Raw genomic sequence first — 23,814 nt, forward strand, 5'->3', positions numbered from 1 at the left:
AGCGGAAGATTTCATTATATGATACCATTTCTCTCAAACTTGTTGCGTTAGTGGTCAAATCGGCAGTTGTTTGGAATATAGTGAATCTGCTAATTTTTGACAAGATTTACAGCAGATAATAACCCACCAACAGTGCCTTTCTAAAACAGCTCTAGTTTCTGATTGGATGATGCGATTTTGAAATCGATTGTGGATTTGAAAAGCAGAGTAGTAGCGGAAGATTTCATTATATGATTCCATTTCTCTCAAACTTGTTGCGTTAGTGGTCAAATCGGCAGTTGTTTGGAATATAGTGAATCTGCTAATTTTTGACAAGATTTACAGCAGATAGTAACCCACCAACAGTGCCTTTCTAAAACAGCTCTAGTTTCTGATTGGATGATGCGATTTTGAAATCGATTGTGGATTTGAAAAGCAGAGTAGTAGGGGAAGATTTCATTAAATGATACCATTTTTCTCAAACTTGTTGCGTTAGTGGTCAAATCGGCAGTTGTTTGGAATGCAGTGAATCTGCTAATTTTTGACAAGATTTACAGCAGATAGTAACCCACCAACAGTGCCTTTCTAAAACAGCTCTAGTTTCTGATTGGATGATGCGATTTTGAAATCGATTGTGGATTTGAAAAGCAGAGTAGTAGGGGAAGATTTCATTAAATGATACCATTTTTCTCAAACTTGTTGCGTTAGTGGTCAAATCGGCAGTTGTTTGGAATGTAGTGCATCTGCTAATTTTTGACAAGATTTACAGCAGATAGTAACCCACCAACAGTGCCTTTCTAAAACAGCTCTAGTTTCTGATTGGTTGATGCGATTTTGAAATCGATTGTGGATTTGAAAAGCAGAGTAGTAGGGGAAGATTTTATTATATGATACCATTTTTCTCAAATTTGTTGCGTTAGTGGTCAAATCGGCAGTTGTTTGGGATGTAGTGAATCTGCTATTTTCTGACAAGATTTACAGCAGATAGTAACCCACCAACAGTGCCTTTCTAAAACAGCTCTAGTTTCTGATTGGTTGATGTGATTTTGAAATCGATTGTGGATTTGAAAAGCAGAGTAGTAGGGGAAGATTTCATTATTTGATACCATTATTCTCAAACTTGTTGCATTAGTGGTCAAATCGGCAGTTGTTTGGAATGTAGTGAATCTGCTAATTTTTGACAAGATTTACAGCAGATAATAACCCAACAACAGCGCCTTTCTAAAACAGCTCTAGTTTCTGATTGGTTGATGCGATTTTGAAATCGATTGTGGATTTGAAAAGCAGAGTAGTAGGGGAAGATTTCATTATATGATACCATTTTTCTCAAACTTGTTGCGTTAGTGGTCAAATCGGCAGTTGTTTGGAATGTAGTTAACCTGCTAATTTTTGACAAGATTTACAGCAGATAGTAACCCACCAACAGTGCCTTTCTAAAACAGCTCTAGTTTCTGATTGGATGATGCGATTTTGAAATCGATTGTGGATTTGAAAAGCAGAGTAGTAGGGGAAGATTTCATTATATGATACCATTTTTCTCAAACTTGTTGCGTTAGTGGTCAAATCGGCAGTTGTTTGGAATGTAGTGAATCTGCTAATTTTTGACAAGATTTACAGCAGATAGTAACCCACCAACAGTGCCTTTCTAAAACAGCTCTAGTTTCTGATTGGATGATGCGATTTTGAAATCGATTGTGGATTTGAAAAGCAGAGTAGTAGGGGAAGATTTCATTAAATGATACCATTTTTCTCAAACTTGTTGCGTTAGTGGTCAAATCGGCAGTTGTTTGGAATGCAGTGAATCTGCAAATTTTTGACAAGATTTACAGCAGATAGTAACCCACCAACAGTGCCTTTCTAAAACAGCTCTAGTTTCTGATTGGATGATGTGATTTTGAAATCGATTGTGGATTTGAAAAGCAGAGTAGTAGGGGAAGATTTCATTAAATGATACCATTTTTCTCAAACTTGTTGCGTTAGTGGTCAAATCGGCAGTTGTTTGGAATGTAGTGCATCTGCTAATTTTTGACAAGATTTACAGCAGATAGTAACCCACCAACAGTGCCTTTCTAAAACAGCTCTAGTTTCTGATTGGTTGATGCGATTTTGAAATCGATTGTGGATTTGAAAAGCAGAGTAGTAGGGGAAGATTTTATTATATGATACCATTTTTCTCAAATTTGTTGCGTTAGTGGTCAAATCGGCAGTTGTTTGGGATGTAGTGAATCTGCTATTTTCTGACAAGATTTACAGCAGATAGTAACCCACCAACAGTGCCTTTCTAAAACAGCTCTAGTTTCTGATTGGTTGATGTGATTTTGAAATCGATTGTGGATTTGAAAAGCAGAGTAGTAGGGGAAGATTTCATTATTTGATACCATTATTCTCAAACTTGTTGCATTAGTGGTCAAATCGGCAGTTGTTTGGAATGTAGTGAATCTGCTAATTTTTGACAAGATTTACAGCAGATAGTAACCCACCAACAGTGCCTTTCTAAAACAGCTCTAGTTTCTGATTGGATGATGCGATTTTGAAATCGATTGTGGATTTGAAAAGCAGAGTAGTAGGGGAAGATTTCTTTATATGATAACATTTTTCTCAAACTTGTTGCGTTAGTGGTCAAATTGGCAGTTGTTTGGAATGTAGTTAATCTGCTAATTTTTGACAAGATTTACAGCAGATAGTAACCCACCAACAGTGCCTTTCTAAAACAGCTCTAGTTTCTGATTGGATGATGCGATTTTGAAATCGATTGTGGATTTGAAAAGCAGAGTAGTAGGGGAAGATTTCATTATATGATACCATTTTTCTCAAACTTGTTGCGTTAGTGGTCAAATCGGCAGTTATTTGGAATGTAGTGAATCTGCTAATTTTTGACAAGATTTACAGCAGATAGTAACCCACCAACAGTGCCTTTCTAAAACAGCTCTAGTTTCTGATTGGATGATGCGATTTTGAAATCGATTGTGGATTTGAAAAGCAGAGTAGTAGGGGAAGATTTCATTAAATGATACCATTTTTCTCAAACTTGTTGCGTTAGTGGTCAAGTCGGCAGTTGTTTGGAATGTAGTGCATCTGATAATTTTTGACAAGATTTACAGCAGATAATAACCCAACAACAGCGCCTTTCTAAAACAGCTCTAGTTTCTGATTGGTTGATGCGATTTTGAAATCGATTGTGGATTTGAAAAGCAGAGTAGTAGGGGAAGATTTCATTATATGATACCATTTTTCTCAAACTTGTTGCGTTAGTGGTCAAGTCGGCAGTTGTTTGGAATGTAGTTAACCTGCTAATTTTTGACAAGATTTACAGCAGATAGTAACCCACCAACAGTGCCTTTCTAAAACAGCTCTAGTTTCTGATTGGATGATGCGATTTTGAAATCGATTGTGGATTTGAAAAGCAGAGTAGTAGGGGAAGATTTCATTATATGATACCATTTTTCTCAAACTTGTTGCGTTAGTGGTCAAATCGGCAGTTGTTTGGAATGTAGTGAATCTGCTAATTTTTGACAAGATTTACAGCAGATAGTAACCCACCAACAGTGCCTTTCTAAAACAGCTCTAGTTTCTGATTGGATGATGCGATTTTGAAATCGATTGTGGATTTGAAAAGCAGAGTAGTAGGGGAAGATTTCATTATATGTTAACATTTTTCTCAAACTTGTTGCGTTAGTGGTCAAATTGGCAGTTGTTTGGAATGTAGTTAATCTGCTAATTTTTTACAAGATTTACAGCAGATAGTAACCCACCAACAGTGCCTTTCTAAAACAGCTCTAGTTTCTGATTGGATGATGCGATTTTGAAATCGATTGTGGATTTGAAAAGCAGAGTAGTAGGGGAAGATTTCATTAAATGATACCATTTTTCTCAAACTTGTTGCGTTAGTGGTCAAATCGGCAGTTGTTTGGAATGCAGTGAATCTGCTAATTTTTGACAAGATTTACAGCAGATAGTAACCCACCAACAGTGCCTTTCTAAAACAGCTCTAGTTTCTGATTGGATGATGCGATTTTGAAATCGATTGTGGATTTGAAAAGCAGAGTAGTAGGGGAAGATTTCATTATATGATACCATTTTTCTCAAATTTGTTGCGTTAGTGGTCAAATCGGCAGTTGTTTGGGATGTAGTGAATCTGCTATTTTCTGACAAGATTTACAGCAGATAGTAACCCACCAACAGTGCCTTTCTAAAACAGCTCTAGTTTCTGATTGGTTGATGTGATTTTGAAATCGATTGTGGATTTGAAAAGCAGAGTAGTAGGGGAAGATTTCATTATTTGATACCATTATTCTCAAACTTGTTGCATTAGTGGTCAAATCGGCAGTTGTTTGGAATGTAGTGAATCTGCTAATTTTTGACAAGATTTACAGCAGATAATAACCCAACAACAGCGCCTTTCTAAAACAGCTCTAGTTTCTGATTGGTTGATGCGATTTTGAAATCGATTGTGGATTTGAAAAGCAGAGTAGTAGGGGAAGATTTCATTATATGATACCATTTTTCTCAAACTTGTTGCGTTAGTGGTCAAATCGGCAGTTGTTTGGAATGTAGTTAACCTGCTAATTTTTGACAAGATTTACAGCAGATAGTAACCCACCAACAGTGCCTTTCTAAAACAGCTCTAGTTTCTGATTGGATGATGCGATTTTGAAATCGATTGTGGATTTGAAAAGCAGAGTAGTAGGGGAAGATTTCATTATATGATACCATTTTTCTCAAACTTGTTGCGTTAGTGGTCAAATCGGCAGTTGTTTGGAATGTAGTGAATCTGCTAATTTTTGACAAGATTTACAGCAGATAGTAACCCACCAACAGTGCCTTTCTAAAACAGCTCTAGTTTCTGATTGGATGATGCGATTTTGAAATCGATTGTGGATTTGAAAAGCAGTGTAGTAGGGGAAGATTTCTTTATATGATAACATTTTTCTCAAACTTGTTGCGTTAGTGGTCAAATTGGCAGTTGTTTGGAATGTAGTTAATCTGCTAATTTTTGACAAGATTTACAGCAGATAGTAACCCACCAACAGTGCCTTTCTAAAACAGCTCTAGTTTCTGATTGGATGATGCGATTTTGAAATCGATTGTGGATTTGAAAAGCAGAGTAGTAGGGGAAGATTTCATTATATGATACCATTTTTCTCAAACTTGTTGCGTTAGTGGTCAAATCGGCAGTTATTTGGAATGTAGTGAATCTGCTAATTTTTGACAAGATTTACAGCAGATAGTAACCCACCAACAGTGCCTTTCTAAAACAGCTCTAGTTTCTGATTGGATGATGCGATTTTGAAATCGATTGTGGATTTGAAAAGCAGAGTAGTAGGGGAAGATTTCATTATATGATACCATTTTTCTCAAACTTGTTGCGTTAGTGGTCAAATCGGCAGTTGTTTGGAATGTAGTGAATCTGCTAATTTTTGACAAGATTTACAGCAGATAGTAACCCACCAACAGTGCCTTTCTAAAACAGCTCTAGTTTCTGATTGGATGATGCGATTTTGAAATCGATTGTGGATTTGAAAAGCAGAGTAGTAGGGGAAGATTTCTTTATATGATAACATTTTTCTCAAACTTGTTGCGTTAGTGGTCAAATTGGCAGTTGTTTGGAATGTAGTTAATCTGCTAATTTTTGACAAGATTTACAGCAGATAGTAACCCACCAACAGTGCCTTTCTAAAACAGCTCTAGTTTCTGATTGGTTGATGCGATTTTGAAATCGATTGTGGATTTGAAAAGCAGAGTAGTAGGGGAAGATTTCATTATATGATACCATTATTCTCAAACTTGTTGCATTAGTGGTCAAATCGGCAGTTGTTTGGAATGTAGTGAATCTGCTAATTTTTGACAAGATTTACAGCAGATAATAACCCAACAACAGCGCCTTTCTAAAACAGCTCTAGTTTCTGATTGGTTGATGCGATTTTGAAATCGATTGTGGATTTGAAAAGCAGAGTAGTAGGGGAAGATTTCATTATATGATACCATTTTTCTCAAACTTGTTGCGTTAGTGGTCAAATCGGCAGTTGTTTGGAATGTAGTTAACCTGCTAATTTTTGACAAGATTTACAGCAGATAGTAACCCACCAACAGTGCCTTTCTAAAACAGCTCTAGTTTCTGATTGGATGATGCGATTTTGAAATCGATTGTGGATTTGAAAAGCAGAGTAGTAGGGGAAGATTTCATTATATGATACCATTTTTCTCAAACTTGTTGCGTTAGTGGTCAAATCGGCAGTTGTTTGGAATGTAGTGAATCTGCTAATTTTTGACAAGATTTACAGCAGATAGTAACCCACCAACAGTGCCTTTCTAAAACAGCTCTAGTTTCTGATTGGATGATGCGATTTTGAAATCGATTGTGGATTTGAAAAGCAGAGTAGTAGGGGAAGATTTCATTATATGTTAACATTTTTCTCAAACTTGTTGCGTTAGTGGTCAAATTGGCAGTTGTTTGGAATGTAGTTAATCTGCTAATTTTTTACAAGATTTACAGCAGATAGTAACCCACCAACAGTGCCTTTCTAAAACAGCTCTAGTTTCTGATTGGATGATGCGATTTTGAAATCGATTGTGGATTTGAAAAGCAGAGTAGTAGGGGAAGATTTCATTATATGATACCATTTTTCTCAAACTTGTTGCGTTAGTAGTCAAATCGGCAGTTATTTGGAATGTAGTGAATCTGCTAATTTTTGACAAGATTTACAGCAGATAGTAACCCACCAACAGTGCCTTTCTAAAACAGCTCTAGTTTCTGATTGGATGATGCGATTTTGAAATCGATTGTGGATTTGAAAAGCAGAGTAGTAGGGGAAGATTTCATTAAATGATACCATTTTTCTCAAACTTGTTGCGTTAGTGGTCAAATCGGCAGTTGTTTGGAATGTAGTGAATCTGCTAATTTTTGACAAGATTTACAGCAGATAGTAACCCACCAACAGTGCCTTTCTAAAACAGCTCTAGTTTCTGATTCGTTGATGCGATTTTGAAATCGATTGTGGATTTGAAAAGCAGAGTAGTAGGGGAAGATTTTATTATATGATACCATTTTTCTCAAATTTGTTGCGTTAGTGGTCAAATCGGCAGTTGTTTGGGATGTAGTGAATCTGCTATTTTCTGACAAGATTTACAGCAGATAGTAACCCACCAATAGTGCCTTTCTAAAACAGCTCTAGTTTCTGATTGGTTGATGCGATTTTGAAATCGATTGTGGATTTGAAAAGCAGAGTAGTAGGGGAAGATTTCATTATATGATACCATTATTCTCAAACTTGTTGCATTAGTGGTCAAATCGGCAGTTGTTTGGAATATAGTGAATCTGCTAATTTTTGACAAGATTTACAGCAGATAGTAACCCACCAACAGTGCCTTTCTAAAACAGCTCTAGTTTCTGATTGGTTGATGCGATTTTGAAATCGATTGTGGATTTGAAAAGCAGAGTAGTAGGGGAAGATTTCATTATATGATACCATTTTTCTCAAACTTGTTGCGTTAGTGGTCAAATCGGCAGTTGTTTGGAATGTAGTTAACCTGCTAATTTTTGACAAGATTTACAGCAGATAGTAACCCACCAACAGTGCCTTTCTAAAACAGCTCTAGTTTCTGATTGGATGATGCGATTTTGAAATCGATTGTGGATTTGAAAAGCAGAGTAGTAGGGGAAGATTTCATTATATGATACCATTTTTCTCAAACTTGTTGCGTTAGTGGTCAAATCGGCAGTTGTTTGGAATGTAGTGAATCTGCTAATTTTTGACAAGATTTACAGCAGATAGTAACCCACCAACAGTGCCTTTCTAAAACAGCTCTTGTTTCTGATTGGATGATGCGATTTTGAAATCGATTGTGGATTTGAAAAGCAGAGTAGTAGGGGAAGATTTCTTTATATGATAACATTTTTCTCAAACTTGTTGCGTTAGTGGTCAAATTGGCAGTTGTTTGGAATGTAGTTAATCTGCTAATTTTTGACAAGATTTACAGCAGATAGTAACCCACCAACAGTGCCTTTCTAAAACAGCTCTAGTTTCTGATTGGATGATGCGATTTTGAAATCGATTGTGGATTTGAAAAGCAGAGTAGTAGGGGAAGATTTCATTATATGATACCATTTTTCTCAAACTTGTTGCGTTAGTAGTCAAATCGGCAGTTATTTGGAATGTAGTGAATCTGCTAATTTTTGACAAGATTTACAGCAGATAGTAACCCACCAACAGTGCCTTTCTAAAACAGCTCTAGTTTCTGATTGGATGATGCGATTTTGAAATCGATTGTGGATTTGAAAAGCAGAGTAGTAGGGGAAGATTTCATTAAATGATACCATTTTTCTCAAACTTGTTGCGTTAGTGGTAAAATCGGCAGTTGTTTGGAATGTAGTGAATCTGCTAATTTTTGACAAGATTTACAGCAGATAGTAACCCACCAACAGTGCCTTTCTAAAACAGCTCTAGTTTCTGATTGGTTGATGCGATTTTGAAATCGATTGTGGATTTGAAAAGCAGAGTAGTAGGGGAAGATTATATTATATGAAACCATTTTTCTCAAATTTGTTGCGTTAGTGGTCAAATCGGCAGTTGTTTGGGATGTAGTGAATCTGCTATTTTCTGACAAGATTTACAGCAGATAGTAACCCACCAATAGTGCCTTTCTAAAACAGCTCTAGTTTCTGATTGGTTGATGCGATTTTGAAATCAATTGTGGATTTGAAAAGCAGAGTAGTAGGGGAAGATTTCATTATATGATACCATTATTCTCAAACTTGTTGCATTAGTGGTCAAATCGGCAGTTGTTTGGAATATAGTGAATCTGCTAATTTTTGACAAGATTTACAGCAGATAGTAACCCACCAACAGTGCCTTTCTAAAACAGCTCTAGTTTCTGATTGGATGATGCGATTTTGAAATCGATTGTGGATTTGAAAAGCAGAGTAGTAGCGGAAGATTTCATTATATGATACCATTTCTCTCAAACTTGTTGCGTTAGTGGTCAAATCGGCAGTTGTTTGGAATATAGTGAATCTGCTAATTTTTGACAAGATTTACAGCAGATAGTAGCCCACCAACAGTGCCTTTCTAAAACAGCTCTAGTTTCTGATTGGATGATGCGATTTTGAAATCGATTGTGGATTTGAAAAGCAGAGTAGTAGGGGAAGATTTCATTAAATGATACCATTTTTCTCAAACTTGTTGCGTTAGTGGTCAAATCGGCAGTTGTTTGGGATGTAGTGAATCTGCTATTTTCTGACAAGATTTACAGCAGATAGTAACCCACCAATAGTGCCTTTCTAAAACAGCTCTAGTTTCTGATTGGTTGATGCGATTTTGAAATCGATTGTGGATTTGAAAAGCAGAGTAGTAGGGGAAGATTTCATTATATGATACCATTATTCTCAAACTTGTTGCATTAGTGGTCAAATCGGCAGTTGTTTGGAATATAGTGAATCTGCTAATTTTTGACAAGATTTACAGCAGATAGTAACCCACCAACAGTGCCTTTCTAAAACAGCTCTAGTTTCTGATTGGATGATGCGATTTTGAAATCGATTGTGGATTTGAAAAGCAGAGAAGTAGGGGAAGATTTCATTAAATGATACCATTTTTCTCAAACTTGTTGCGTTAGTGGTAAAATCGGCAGTTGTTTGGAATGTAGTGAATCTGCTAATTTTTGACAAGATTTACAGCAGATAGTAACCCACCAACAGTGCCTTTCTAAAACAGCTCTAGTTTCTGATTGGTTGATGCGATTTTGAAATCGATTGTGGATTTGAAAAGCAGAGTAGTAGGGGAAGATTTTATTATATGAAACCATTTTTCTCAAATTTGTTGCGTTAGTGGTCAAATCGGCAGTTGTTTGGGATGTAGTGAATCTGCTATTTTCTGACAAGATTTACAGCAGATAGTAACCCACCAATAGTGCCTTTCTAAAACAGCTCTAGTTTCTGATTGGTTGATGCGATTTTGAAATCGATTGTGGATTTGAAAAGCAGAGTAGTAGGGGAAGATTTCATTATATGATACCATTATTCTCAAACTTGTTGCATTAGTGGTCAAATCGGCAGTTGTTTGGAATATAGTGAATCTGCTAATTTTTGACAAGATTTACAGCAGATAGTAACCCACCAACAGTGCCTTTCTAAAACAGCTCTAGTTTCTGATTGGATGATGCGATTTTGAAATCGATTGTGGATTTGAAAAGCAGAGTAGTAGCGGAAGATTTCATTATATGATACCATTTCTCTCAAACTTGTTGCGTTAGTGGTCAAATCGGCAGTTGTTTGGAATATAGTGAATCTGCTAATTTTTGACAAGATTTACAGCAGATAGTAGCCCACCAACAGTGCCTTTCTAAAACAGCTCTAGTTTCTGATTGGATGATGCGATTTTGAAATCGATTGTGGATTTGAAAAGCAGAGTAGTAGGGGAAGATTTCATTAAATGATACCATTTTTCTCAAACTTGTTGCGTTAGTGGTCAAATCGGCAGTTGTTTGGAATGTAGTGAATCTGCTAATTTTTGACAAGATTTACAGCAGATAGTAACCCACCAACAGTGCCTTTCTAAAACAGCTCTAGTTTCTGATTGGTTGATGCGATTTTGAAATTGATTGTGGATTTGAAAAGCAGAGTAGTAGGGGAAGATTTCATTATATGATACCATTATTCTCAAACTTGTTGCATTAGTGGTCAAATCGGCAGTTGTTTGGAATATAGTGAATCTGCTAATTTTTGACAAGATTTACAGCAGATAGTAACCCACCAACAGTGCCTTTCTAAAACAGCTCTAGTTTCTGATTGGTTGATGTGATTTTGAAATCGATTGTGGATTTGAAAAGCAGAGTAGTAGGGGAAGATTTCATTATTTGATACCATTATTCTCAAACTTGTTGCATTAGTGGTCAAATCGGCAGTTGTTTGGAATGTAGTGAATCTGCTAATTTTTGACAAGATTTACAGCAGATAATAACCCAACAACAGCGCCTTTCTAAAACAGCTCTAGTTTCTGATTGGTTGATGCGATTTTGAAATCGATTGTGGATTTGAAAAGCAGAGTAGTAGGGGAAGATTTCATTATATGATACCATTTTTCTCAAACTTGTTGCGTTAGTGGTCAAATCGGCAGTTGTTTGGAATGTAGTGAATCTGCTAATTTTTGACAAGATTTACAGCAGATAGTAACCCACCAACAGTGCCTTTCTAAAACAGCTCTAGTTTCTGATTGGATGATGCGATTTTGAAATCGATTGTGGATTTGAAAAGCAGAGTAGTAGGGGAAGATTTCATTAAATGATACCATTTTTCTCAAACTTGTTGCGTTAGTGGTAAAATCGGCAGTTGTTTGGAATGTAGTGAATCTGCTAATTTTTGACAAGATTTACAGCAGATAGTAACCCACCAACAGTGCCTTTCTAAAACAGCTCTAGTTTCTGATTGGTTGATGCGATTTTGAAATCGATTGTGGATTTGAAAAGCAGAGTAGTAGGGGAAGATTTTATTATATGATACCATTTTTCTCAAATTTGTTGCGTTAGTGGTCAAATCGGCAGTTGTTTGGGATGTAGTGAATCTGCTATTTTCTGACAAGATTTACAGCAGATAGTAACCCACCAATAGTGCCTTTCTAAAACAGCTCTAGTTTCTGATTGGTTGATGCGATTTTGAAATCGATTGTGGATTTGAAAAGCAGAGTAGTAGGGGAAGATTTCATTATATGATACCATTATTCTCAAACTTGTTGCATTAGTGGTCAAATCGGCAGTTGTTTGGAATATAGTGAATCTGCTAATTTTTGACAAGATTTACAGCAGATAGTAACCCACCAACAGTGCCTTTCTAAAACAGCTCTAGTTTCTGATTGGATGATGCGATTTTGAAATCGATTGTGGATTTGAAAAGCAGAGTAGTAGCGGAAGATTTCATTATATGATACCATTTCTCTCAAACTTGTTGCGTTAGTGGTCAAATCGGCAGTTGTTTGGAATATAGTGAATCTGCTAATTTTTGACAAGATTTACAGCAGATAGTAGCCCACCAACAGTGCCTTTCTAAAACAGCTCTAGTTTCTGATTGGATGATGCGATTTTGAAATCGATTGTGGATTTGAAAAGCAGAGTAGTAGGGGAAGATTTCATTAAATGATACCATTTTTCTCAAACTTGTTGCGTTAGTGGTCAAATCGGCAGTTGTTTGGAATGTAGTGAATCTGCTAATTTTTGACAAGATTTACAGCAGATAGTAACCCACCAACAGTGCCTTTCTAAAACAGCTCTAGTTTCTGATTGGTTGATGCGATTTTGAAATCGATTGTGGATTTGAAAAGCAGAGTAGTAGGGGAAGATTTCATTATATGATATTATTTTTCTCAAACTTGTTGCGTTAGTGGTCAAATCGGCAGTTGTTTGGAATGTAGTTAACCTGCTAATTTTTGACAAGATTTACAGCAGATAGTAACCCACCAACAGTGCCTTTCTAAAACAGCTCTAGTTTCTGATTGGATGATGCGATTTTGAAATCGATTGTGGATTTGAAAAGCAGAGTAGTAGGGGAAGATTTCATTATATGATACCATTTTTTTCAAACTTGCTGCGTTAGTGGTCAAATTGGCAGTTGTTTGGAATGTAGTGAATCTGCTAATTTTTGACAAGATTTACAGCAGATAGTAACCCACCAACAGTGCCTTTCTAAAACAGCTCTAGTTTCTGATTGGATGATGCGATTTTGAAATCGATTGTGGATTTGAAAAGCAGAGTAGTAGGGGAAGATTTCATTATATGATACCATTTTTCTCAAACTTGTTGCGTTAGTGGTCAAATCGGCAGTTATTTGGAATGTAGTGAATCTGCTAATTTTTGACAAGATTTACATCAGATAGTAACCCACCAACAGTGCCTTTCTAAAACAGCTCTAGTTTCTGATTGGATGATGCGATTTTGAAATCGATTGTGGATTTGAAAAGCAGAGTAGTAGGGGAAGATTTCATTATATGATACCATTTTTCTCAAACTTGTTGCGTTAGTGGTCAAATCGGCAGTTGTTTGGAATGTAGTGAATCTGCTAATTTTTGACAAGATTTACAGCAGATAGTAACCCACCAACAGTGCCTTTCTAAAACAGCTCTAGTTTCTGATTGGTTGATGCGATTTTGAAATCGATTGTGGATTTGAAAAGCAGAGTAGTAGGGGAAGATTTTATTATATGATACCATTTTTCTCAAACTTGTTGCGTTAGTGGTCAAATCGGCAGTTGTTTGGAATGTAGTTAACCTGCTAATTTTTGACAAGATTTACAGCAGATAGTAACCCACCAACAGTGCCTTTCTAAAACAGCTCTAGTTTCTGATTGGATGATGCGATTTTGAAATCGATTGTGGATTTGAAAAGCAGAGTAGTAGGGGAAGATTTCATTATATGATACCATTTTTCTCAAACTTGTTGCGTTAGTGGTCAAATCGGCAGTTATTTGGAATGTAGTGAATCTGCTAATTTTTGACAAGATTTAGAGCAGATAGTAACCCACCAACAGTGCCTTTCTAAAACAGCTCTAGTTTCTGATTGGATGATGCGATTTTGAAATCGATTGTGGATTTGAAAAGCAGAGTAGTAGGGGAAGATTTCATTAAATGATACCATTTTTCTCAAACTTGTTGCATTAGTGGTCAAATCGGCAGTTGTTTGGAATGTAGTGAATCTGCTAATTTTTGACAAGATTTACAGCAGATAATAACCCAACAACAGCGCCTTTCTAAAACAGCTCTAGTTTCTGATTGGTTGATGCGATTTTGAAATCGATTGTGGATTTGAAAAGCAGAGTAGTAGGGGAAGATTTCATTATATGATACCATTTTTCTCAAACTTGTTGCGTTAGTGGTCAAATCGGCAGTTGTTTGGAATGTAGTTAACCTGCTAATTTTTGACAAGATTTACAGCAGATAGTAACCCACCAACAGTGCCTTTCTAAAACAGCTCTAGTTTCTGATTGGATGATGCGATTTTGAAATCGATTGTGGATTTGAAAAGCAGAGTAGTAGGGGAAGATTTCATTATATGATACCATTTTTCTCAAACTTGTTGCGTTAGTGGTCAAATCGGCAGTTGTTTGGAATGTATTGAATCTGCTAATTTTTGACAAGATTTACAGCAGATAGTAACCCACCAACAGTGCCTTTCTAAAACAGCTCTAGTTTCTGATTGGATGATGCGATTTTGAAATCGATTGTGGATTTGAAAAGCAGAGTAGTAGGGGAAGATTTCATTATATGATACAATTTTTCTCAAACTTGTTGCGTTATTGGTCAAATCGGCAGTTGTTTGGAATGTAGTGAATCTGCTAATTTTTGACAAGATTTACAGCAGATAGTAACCCACCAACAGTGCCTTTCTAAAACAGCTCTAGTTTCTGATTGGATGATGCGATTTTGAAATCAATTGTGGATTTGAAAAGCAGAGTAGTAGGGGAAGATTTCATTATATGATACAATTTTTCTCAAACTTGTTGCGTTATTGGTCAAATCGGCAGTTGTTTGGAATGTAGTGAATCTGCTAATTTTTGACAAGATTTACAGCAGATAGTATCCCACCAACAGTGCCTTTCTAAAACAGCTCTAGTTTCTGATTGGATGATGCGATTTTGAAATCGATTGTGGATTTGAAAAGCAGAGTAGTAGGGGAAGATTTCATTATATGATACCATTTTTCTCAAACTTGTTGCGTTAGTGGTCAAATCGGCAGTTGTTTGGAATGTAGTGAATCTGCTAATTTTTGACAAGATTTACAGCAGATAGTAACCCACCAACAGTGCCTTTCTAAAACAGCTCTAGTTTCTGATTGGATGATGCGATTTTGAAATCGATTGTGGATTTGAAAAGCAGAGTAGTAGGGGAAGATTTCATTATATGATAACATTTTTCTCAAACTTGTTGCGTTAGTGGTCAAATTGGCAGTTGTTTGGAATGTAGTTAATCTGCTAATTTTTGACAAGATTTACAGCAGATAGTAACCCACCAACAGTGCCTTTCTAAAACAGCTCTAGTTTCTGATTGGATGATGCGATTATGAAATCGATTGTGGATTTGAAAAGCAGAGTAGTAGGGGAAGATTTCATTATATGATACCATTTTTCTCAAACTTGTTGCGTTAGTAGTCAAATCGGCAGTTGTTTGGAATGTAGTGAATCTGCTAATTTTTGACAAGATTTACAGCAGATAGTAACCCACCAACAGTGCCTTTCTAAAACAGCTCTAGTTTCTGATTGGTTGATGCGATTTTGAAATCGATTGTGGATTTGAAAAGCAGAGTAGTAGGGGAAGATTTCATTATATGATATTATTTTTCTCAAACTTGTTGCGTTAGTGGTCAAATCGGCAGTTGTTTGGAATGTAGTTAACCTGCTAATTTTTGACAAGATTTACAGCAGATAGTAACCCACCAACAGTGCCTTTCTAAAACAGCTCTAGTTTCTGATTGGATGATGCGATTTTGAAATCGATTGTGGATTTGAAAAGCAGAGTAGTAGGGGAAGATTTCATTATATGATACCATTTTTTTCAAACTTGCTGCGTTAGTGGTCAAATTGGCAGTTGTTTGGAATGTAGTGAATCTGCTAATTTTTGACAAGATTTACAGCAGATAGTAACCCACCAACAGTGCCTTTCTAAAACAGCTCTAGTTTCTGATTGGATGATGCGATTTTGAAATCGATTGTGGATTTGAAAAGCAGAGTAGTAGGGGAAGATTTCATTATATGATACCATTTTTCTCAAACTTGTTGCGTTAGTGGTCAAATCGGCAGTTATTTGGAATGTAGTGAATCTGCTAATTTTTGACAAGATTTACATCAGATAGTAACCCACCAACAGTGCCTTTCTAAAACAGCTCTAGTTTCTGATTGGATGATGCGATTTTGAAATCGATTGTGGATTTGAAAAGCAGAGTAGTAGGGGAAGATTTCATTATATGATACCATTTTTCTCAAACTTGTTGCGTTAGTGGTCAAATCGGCAGTTGTTTGGAATGTAGTGAATCTGCTAATTTTTGACAAGATTTACAGCAGATAGTAACCCACCAACAGTGCCTTTCTAAAACAGCTCTAGTTTCTGATTGGTTGATGCGATTTTGAAATCGATTGTGGATTTGAAAAGCAGAGTAGTAGGGGAAGATTTTATTATATGATACCATTTTTCTCAAACTTGTTGCGTTAGTGGTCAAATCGGCAGTTGTTTGGAATGTAGTTAACCTGCTAATTTTTGACAAGATTTACAGCAGATAGTAACCCACCAACAGTGCCTTTCTAAAACAGCTCTAGTTTCTGATTGGATGATGCGATTTTGAAATCGATTGTGGATTTGAAAAGCAGAGTAGTAGGGGAAGATTTCATTATATGATACCATTTTTCTCAAACTTGTTGCGTTAGTGGTCAAATCGGCAGTTATTTGGAATGTAGTGAATCTGCTAATTTTTGACAAGATTTAGAGCAGATAGTAACCCACCAACAGTGCCTTTCTAAAACAGCTCTAGTTTCTGATTGGATGATGCGATTTTGAAATCGATTGTGGATTTGAAAAGCAGAGTAGTAGGGGAAGATTTCATTAAATGATACCATTTTTCTCAAACTTGTTGCATTAGTGGTCAAATCGGCAGTTGTTTGGAATGTAGTGAATCTGCTAATTTTTGACAAGATTTACAGCAGATAATAACCCAACAACAGCGCCTTTCTAAAACAGCTCTAGTTTCTGATTGGTTGATGCGATTTTGAAATCGATTGTGGATTTGAAAAGCAGAGTAGTAGGGGAAGATTTCATTATATGATACCATTTTTCTCAAACTTGTTGCGTTAGTGGTCAAATCGGCAGTTGTTTGGAATGTAGTTAACCTGCTAATTTTTGACAAGATTTACAGCAGATAGTAACCCACCAACAGTGCCTTTCTAAAACAGCTCTAGTTTCTGATTGGATGATGCGATTTTGAAATCGATTGTGGATTTGAAAAGCAGAGTAGTAGGGGAAGATTTCATTATATGATACCATTTTTCTCAAACTTGTTGCGTTAGTGGTCAAATCGGCAGTTGTTTGGAATGTATTGAATCTGCTAATTTTTGACAAGATTTACAGCAGATAGTAACCCACCAACAGTGCCTTTCTAAAACAGCTCTAGTTTCTGATTGGATGATGCGATTTTGAAATCGATTGTGGATTTGAAAAGCAGAGTAGTAGGGGAAGATTTCATTATATGATACAATTTTTCTCAAACTTGTTGCGTTATTGGTCAAATCGGCAGTTGTTTGGAATGTAGTGAATCTGCTAATTTTTGACAAGATTTACAGCAGATAGTAACCCACCAACAGTGCCTTTCTAAAACAGCTCTAGTTTCTGATTGGATGATGCGATTTTGAAATCAATTGTGGATTTGAAAAGCAGAGTAGTAGGGGAAGATTTCATTATATGATACAATTTTTCTCAAACTTGTTGCGTTATTGGTCAAATCGGCAGTTGTTTGGAATGTAGTGAATCTGCTAATTTTTGACAAGATTTACAGCAGATAGTATCCCACCAACAGTGCCTTTCTAAAACAGCTCTAGTTTCTGATTGGATGATGCGATTTTGAAATCGATTGTGGATTTGAAAAGCAGAGTAGTAGGGGAAGATTTCATTATATGATACCATTTTTCTCAAACTTGTTGCGTTAGTGGTCAAATCGGCAGTTGTTTGGAATGTAGTGAATCTGCTAATTTTTGACAAGATTTACAGCAGATAGTAACCCACCAACAGTGCCTTTCTAAAACAGCTCTAGTTTCTGATTGGATGATGCGATTTTGAAATCGATTGTGGATTTGAAAAGCAGAGTAGTAGGGGAAGATTTCATTATATGATAACATTTTTCTCAAACTTGTTGCGTTAGTGGTCAAATTGGCAGTTGTTTGGAATGTAGTTAATCTGCTAATTTTTGACAAGATTTACAGCAGATAGTAACCCACCAACAGTGCCTTTCTAAAACAGCTCTAGTTTCTGATTGGATGATGCGATTTTGAAATCGATTGTGGATTTGAAAAGCAGAGTAGTAGGGGAAGATTTCATTATATGATACCATTTTTCTCAAACTTGTTGCGTTAGTAGTCAAATCGGCAGTTATTTGGAATGTAGTGAATCTGCTAATTTTTGACAAGATTTACAGCAGATAGTAACCCACCAACAGTGCCTTTCTAAAACAGCTCTAGTTTCTGATTGGATGATGCGATTTTGAAATCGATTGTGGATTTGAAAAGCAGAGTAGTAGGGGAAGATTTCATTAAATGATACCATTTTTCTCAAACTTGTTGCGTTAGTGGTAAAATCGGCAGTTGTTTGGAATGTAGTGAATCTGCTAATTTTTGACAAGATTTACAGCAGATAGTAACCCACCAACAGTGCCTTTCTAAAACAGCTCTAGTTTCTGATTGGTTGATGCGATTTTGAAATCGATTGTGGATTTGAAAAGCAGAGTAGTAGGGGAAGATTTTATTATATGAAACCATTTTTCTCAAATTTGTTGCGTTAGTGGTCAAATCGGCAGTTGTTTGGGATGTAGTGAATCTGCTATTTTCTGACAAGATTTACAGCAGATAGTAACCCACCAATAGTGCCTTTCTAAAACAGCTCTAGTTTCTGATAGGTTGATGCGATTTTGAAATCGATTGTGGATTTGAAAAGCAGAGTAGTAGGGGAAGATTTCATTATATGATACCATTATTCTCAAACTTGTTGCATTAGTGGTCAAATCGGCAGTTGTTTGGAATATAGTGAATCTGCTAATTTTTGACAAGATTTACAGCAGATAGTAACCCACCAACAGTGCCTTTCTAAAACAGCTCTAGTTTCTGATTGGATGATGCGATTTTGAAATCGATTGTGGATTTGAAAAGCAGAGTAGTAGCGGAAGATTTCATTATATGATACCATTTCTCTCAAACTTGTTGCGTTAGTGGTCAAATCGGCAGTTGTTTGGAATATAGTGAATCTGCTAATTTTTGACAAGATTTACAGCAGATAGTAGCCCACCAACAGTGACTTTCTAAAACAGCTCTAGTTTCTGATTGGATGATGCGATTTTGAAATCGATTGTGGATTTGAAAAGCAGAGTAGTAGGGGAAGATTTCATTAAATGATACCATTTTTCTCAAACTTGTTGCGTTAGTGGTCAAATCGGCAGTTGTTTGGAATGTAGTGAATCTGCTAATTTTTGACAAGATTTACAGCAGATAGTAACCCACCAACAGTGCCTTTCTAAAACAGCTCTAGTTTCTGATTGGTTGATGCGATTTTGAAATCGATTGTGGATTTGAAAAGCAGAGTAGTAGGGGAAGATTTCATTATATGATACCATTATTCTCAAACTTGTTGCATTAGTGGTCAAATCGGCAGTTGTTTGGAATATAGTGAATCTGCTAATTTTTGACAAGATTTACAGCAGATAGTAACCCACCAACAGTGCCTTTCTAAAACAGCTCTAGTTTCTGATTGGTTGATGTGATTTTGAAATCGATTGTGGATTTGAAAAGCAGAGTAGTAGGGGAAGATTTCATTATTTGATACCATTATTCTCAAACTTGTTGCATTAGTGGTCAAATCGGCAGTTGTTTGGAATGTAGTGAATCTGCTAATTTTTGACAAGATTTACAGCAGATAATAACCCAACAACAGCGCCTTTCTAAAACAGCTCTAGTTTCTGATTGGTTGATGCGATTTTGAAATCGATTGTGGATTTGAAAAGCAGAGTAGTAGGGGAAGATTTCATTATATGATACCATTATTCTCAAACTTGTTGCATTAGTGGTCAAATCGGCAGTTGTTTGGAATATAGTGAATCTGCTAATTTTTGACAAGATTTACAGCAGATAGTAACCCACCAACAGTGCCTTTCTAAAACAGCTCTAGTTTCTGATTGGATGATGCGATTTTGAAATCGATTGTGGATTTGAAAAGCAGAGTAGTAGCGGAAGATTTCATTATATGATACCATTTCTCTCAAACTTGTTGCGTTAGTGGTCAAATCGGCAGTTGTTTGGAATATAGTGAATCTGCTAATTTTTGACAAGATTTACAGCAGATAGTAGCCCACCAACAGTGCCTTTCTAAAACAGCTCTAGTTTCTGATTGGATGATGCGATTTTGAAATCGATTGTGGATTTGAAAAGCAGAGTAGTAGGGGAAGATTTCATTAAATGATACCATTTTTCTCAAACTTGTTGCGTTAGTGGTCAAATCGGCAGTTGTTTGGAATGTAGTGAATCTGCTAATTTTTGACAAGATTTACAGCAGATAGTAACCCACCAACAGTGCCTTTCTAAAACAGCTCTAGTTTCTGATTGGTTGATGCGATTTTGAAATCGATTGTGGATTTGAAAAGCAGAGTAGTAGGGGAAGATTTCATTATATGATATTATTTTTCTCAAACTTGTTGCGTTAGTGGTCAAATCGGCAGTTGTTTGGAATGTAGTTAACCTGCTAATTTTTGACAAGATTTACAGCAGATAGTAACCCACCAACAGTGCCCTTCTAAAACAGCTCTAGTTTCTGATTGGATGATGCGATTTTGAAATCGATTGTGGATTTGAAAAGCAGAGTAGTAGGGGAAGATTTCATTATATGATACCATTTTTTTCAAACTTGCTGCGTTAGTGGTCAAATTGGCAGTTGTTTGGAATGTAGTGAATCTGCTAATTTTTGACAAGATTTACAGCAGATAGTAACCCACCAACAGTGCCTTTCTAAAACAGCTCTAGTTTCTGATTGGATGATGCGATTTTGAAATCGATTGTGGATTTGAAAAGCAGAGTAGTAGGGGAAGATTTCATTATATGATACCATTTTTCTCAAACTTGTTGCGTTAGTGGTCAAATCGGCAGTTATTTGGAATGTAGTGAATCTGCTAATTTTTGACAAGATTTACATCAGATAGTAACCCACCAACAGTGCCTTTCTAAAACAGCTCTAGTTTCTGATTGGATGATGCGATTTTGAAATCGATTGTGGATTTGAAAAGCAGAGTAGTAGGGGAAGATTTCATTATATGATACCATTTTTCTCAAACTTGTTGCGTTAGTGGTCAAATCGGCAGTTGTTTGGAATGTAGTGAATCTGCTAATTTTTGACAAGATTTACAGCAGATAGTAACCCACCAACAGTGCCTTTCTAAAACAGCTCTAGTTTCTGATTGGTTGATGCGATTTTGAAATCGATTGTGGATTTGAAAAGCAGAGTAGTAGGGGAAGATTTTATTATATGATACCATTTTTCTCAAACTTGTTGCGTTAGTGGTCAAATCGGCAGTTGTTTGGAATGTAGTTAACCTGCTAATTTTTGACAAGATTTACAGCAGATAGTAACCCACCAACAGTGCCTTTCTAAAACAGCTCTAGTTTCTGATTGGATGATGCGATTTTGAAATCGATTGTGGATTTGAAAAGCAGAGTAGTAGGGGAAGATTTCATTATATGATACAATTTTTCTCAAACTTGTTGCGTTAGTGGTCAAATCGGCAGTTATTTGGAATGTAGTGAATCTGCTAATTTTTGACAAGATTTAGAGCAGATAGTAACCCACCAACAGTGCCTTTCTAAAACAGCTCTAGTTTCTGATTGGATGATGCGATTTTGAAATCGATTGTGGATTTGAAAAGCAGAGTAGTAGGGGAAGATTTCATTAAATGATACCATTTTTCTCAAACTTGTTGCATTAGTGGTCAAATCGGCAGTTGTTTGGAATGTAGTGAATCTGCTAATTTTTGACAAGATTTACAGCAGATAATAACCCAACAACAGCGCCTTTCTAAAACAGCTCTAGTTTCTGATTGGTTGATGCGATTTTGAAATCGATTGTGGATTTGAAAAGCAGAGTAGTAGGGGAAGATTTCATTATATGATACCATTTTTCTCAAACTTGTTGCGTTAGTGGTCAAATCGGCAGTTGTTTGGAATGTAGTTAACCTGCTAATTTTTGACAAGATTTACAGCAGATAGTAACCCACCAACAGTGCCTTTCTAAAACAGCTCTAGTTTCTGATTGGATGATGCGATTTTGAAATCGATTGTGGATTTGAAAAGCAGAGTAGTAGGGGAAGATTTCATTATATGATACCATTTTTCTCAAACTTGTTGCGTTAGTGGTCAAATCGGCAGTTGTTTGGAATGTATTGAATCTGCTAATTTTTGACAAGATTTACAGCAGATAGTAACCCACCAACAGTGCCTTTCTAAAACAGCTCTAGTTTCTGATTGGATGATGCGATTTTGAAATCGATTGTGGATTTGAAAAGCAGAGTAGTAGGGGAAGATTTTATTATATGATAACATTTTTCTCAAACTTGTTGCGTTAGTGGTCAAATCGGCAGTTGTTTGGAATGTAGTTAATCTGCTAATTTTTGACAAGATTTACAGCAGATAGTAACCCACCAACAGTGCCTTTCTAAAACAGCTCTAGTTTCTGATTGGATGATGCGATTTTGAAATCGATTGTGGATTTGAAAAGCAGAGTAGTAGGGGAAGATTTCATTATATGATACCATTTTTCTCAAACTTGTTGCGTTAGTGGTCAAATCGGCAGTTATTTGGAATGTAGTGAATCTGCTAATTTTTGACAAGATTTACAGCAGATAGTAACCCACCAACAGTGCCTTTCTAAAACAGCTCTAGTTTCTGATTGGATGATGCGATTTTGAAATCAATTGTGGATTTGAAAAGCAGAGTAGTAGGGGAAGATTTCATTATATGATACAATTTTTCTCAAACTTGTTGCGTTATTGGTCAAATCGGCAGTTGTTTGGAATGTAGTGAATCTGCTAATTTTTGACAAGATTTACAGCAGATAGTAACCCACCAACAGTGCCTTTCTAAAACAGCTCTAGTTTCTGATTGGATGATGCGATTTTGAAATCGATTGTGGATTTGAAAAGCAGAGTAGTAGGGGAAGATTTCATTATATGATACCATTTTTCTCAAACTTGTTGCGTTAGTGGTCAAATCGGCAGTTGTTTGGAATATAGTGAATCTGCTAATTTTTGACAAGATTTACAGCAGATAGTAACCCACCAACAGTGACTTTCTAAAACAGCTCTAGTTTCTGATTGGATGATGCGATTTTGAAATCGATTGTGGATTTGAAAAGCAGAGTAGTAGGGGAACATTTCATTAAATGATACCATTTTTCTCAAACTTGTTGCGTTAGTGGTCAAATCGGCAGTTGTTTGGAATGTAGTGAATCTGCTAATTTTTGACAAGAGTTACAGCAGATAGTAACCCACCAACAGTGCCTTTCTAAAACAGCTCTAGTTTCTGATTGGATGATGCGATTTTGAAATCGATTGTGGATTTGAAAAGCAGAGTAGTAGGGGAAGATTTCATTAAATGATACCATTTTTCTCAAACTTGTTGCGTTAGTGGTCAAATCGGCAGTTGTTTGGAATGTAGTGAATCTGCTAATTTTTGACAAGATATACAGCAGATAGTAACCCACCAACAGTGCCTTTCTAAAACAGCTCTAGTTTCTGATTGGATGATGCGATTTTGAAATCGATTGTGGATTTGAAAAGCAGAGTAGTAGGGGAAGATTTCATTAAATGATACCATTTTTCTCAAACTTGTTGCGTTAGTGGTCAAATCGGCAGTTGTTTGGAATGTAGTGAATCTGCTAATTTTTGACAAGATTTACAGCAGATAGTAACCCACCAACAGTGCCTTTCTAAAACAGCTCTAGTTTCTGATTGGTTGATGCGATTTTGAAATCGATTGTGGATTTGAAAAGCAGAGTAGTAGGGGAAGATTTCATTATATGATACCATTATTCTCAAACTTGTTGCATTAGTGGTCAAATCGGCAGTTGT

The sequence above is a fragment of the Coregonus lavaretus genome (genome assembly GCF_964263955.1).
Source record: "Coregonus lavaretus genome assembly, chromosome: 22".
NCBI classification, from domain to species: domain Eukaryota; kingdom Metazoa; phylum Chordata; class Actinopteri; order Salmoniformes; family Salmonidae; genus Coregonus; species Coregonus lavaretus.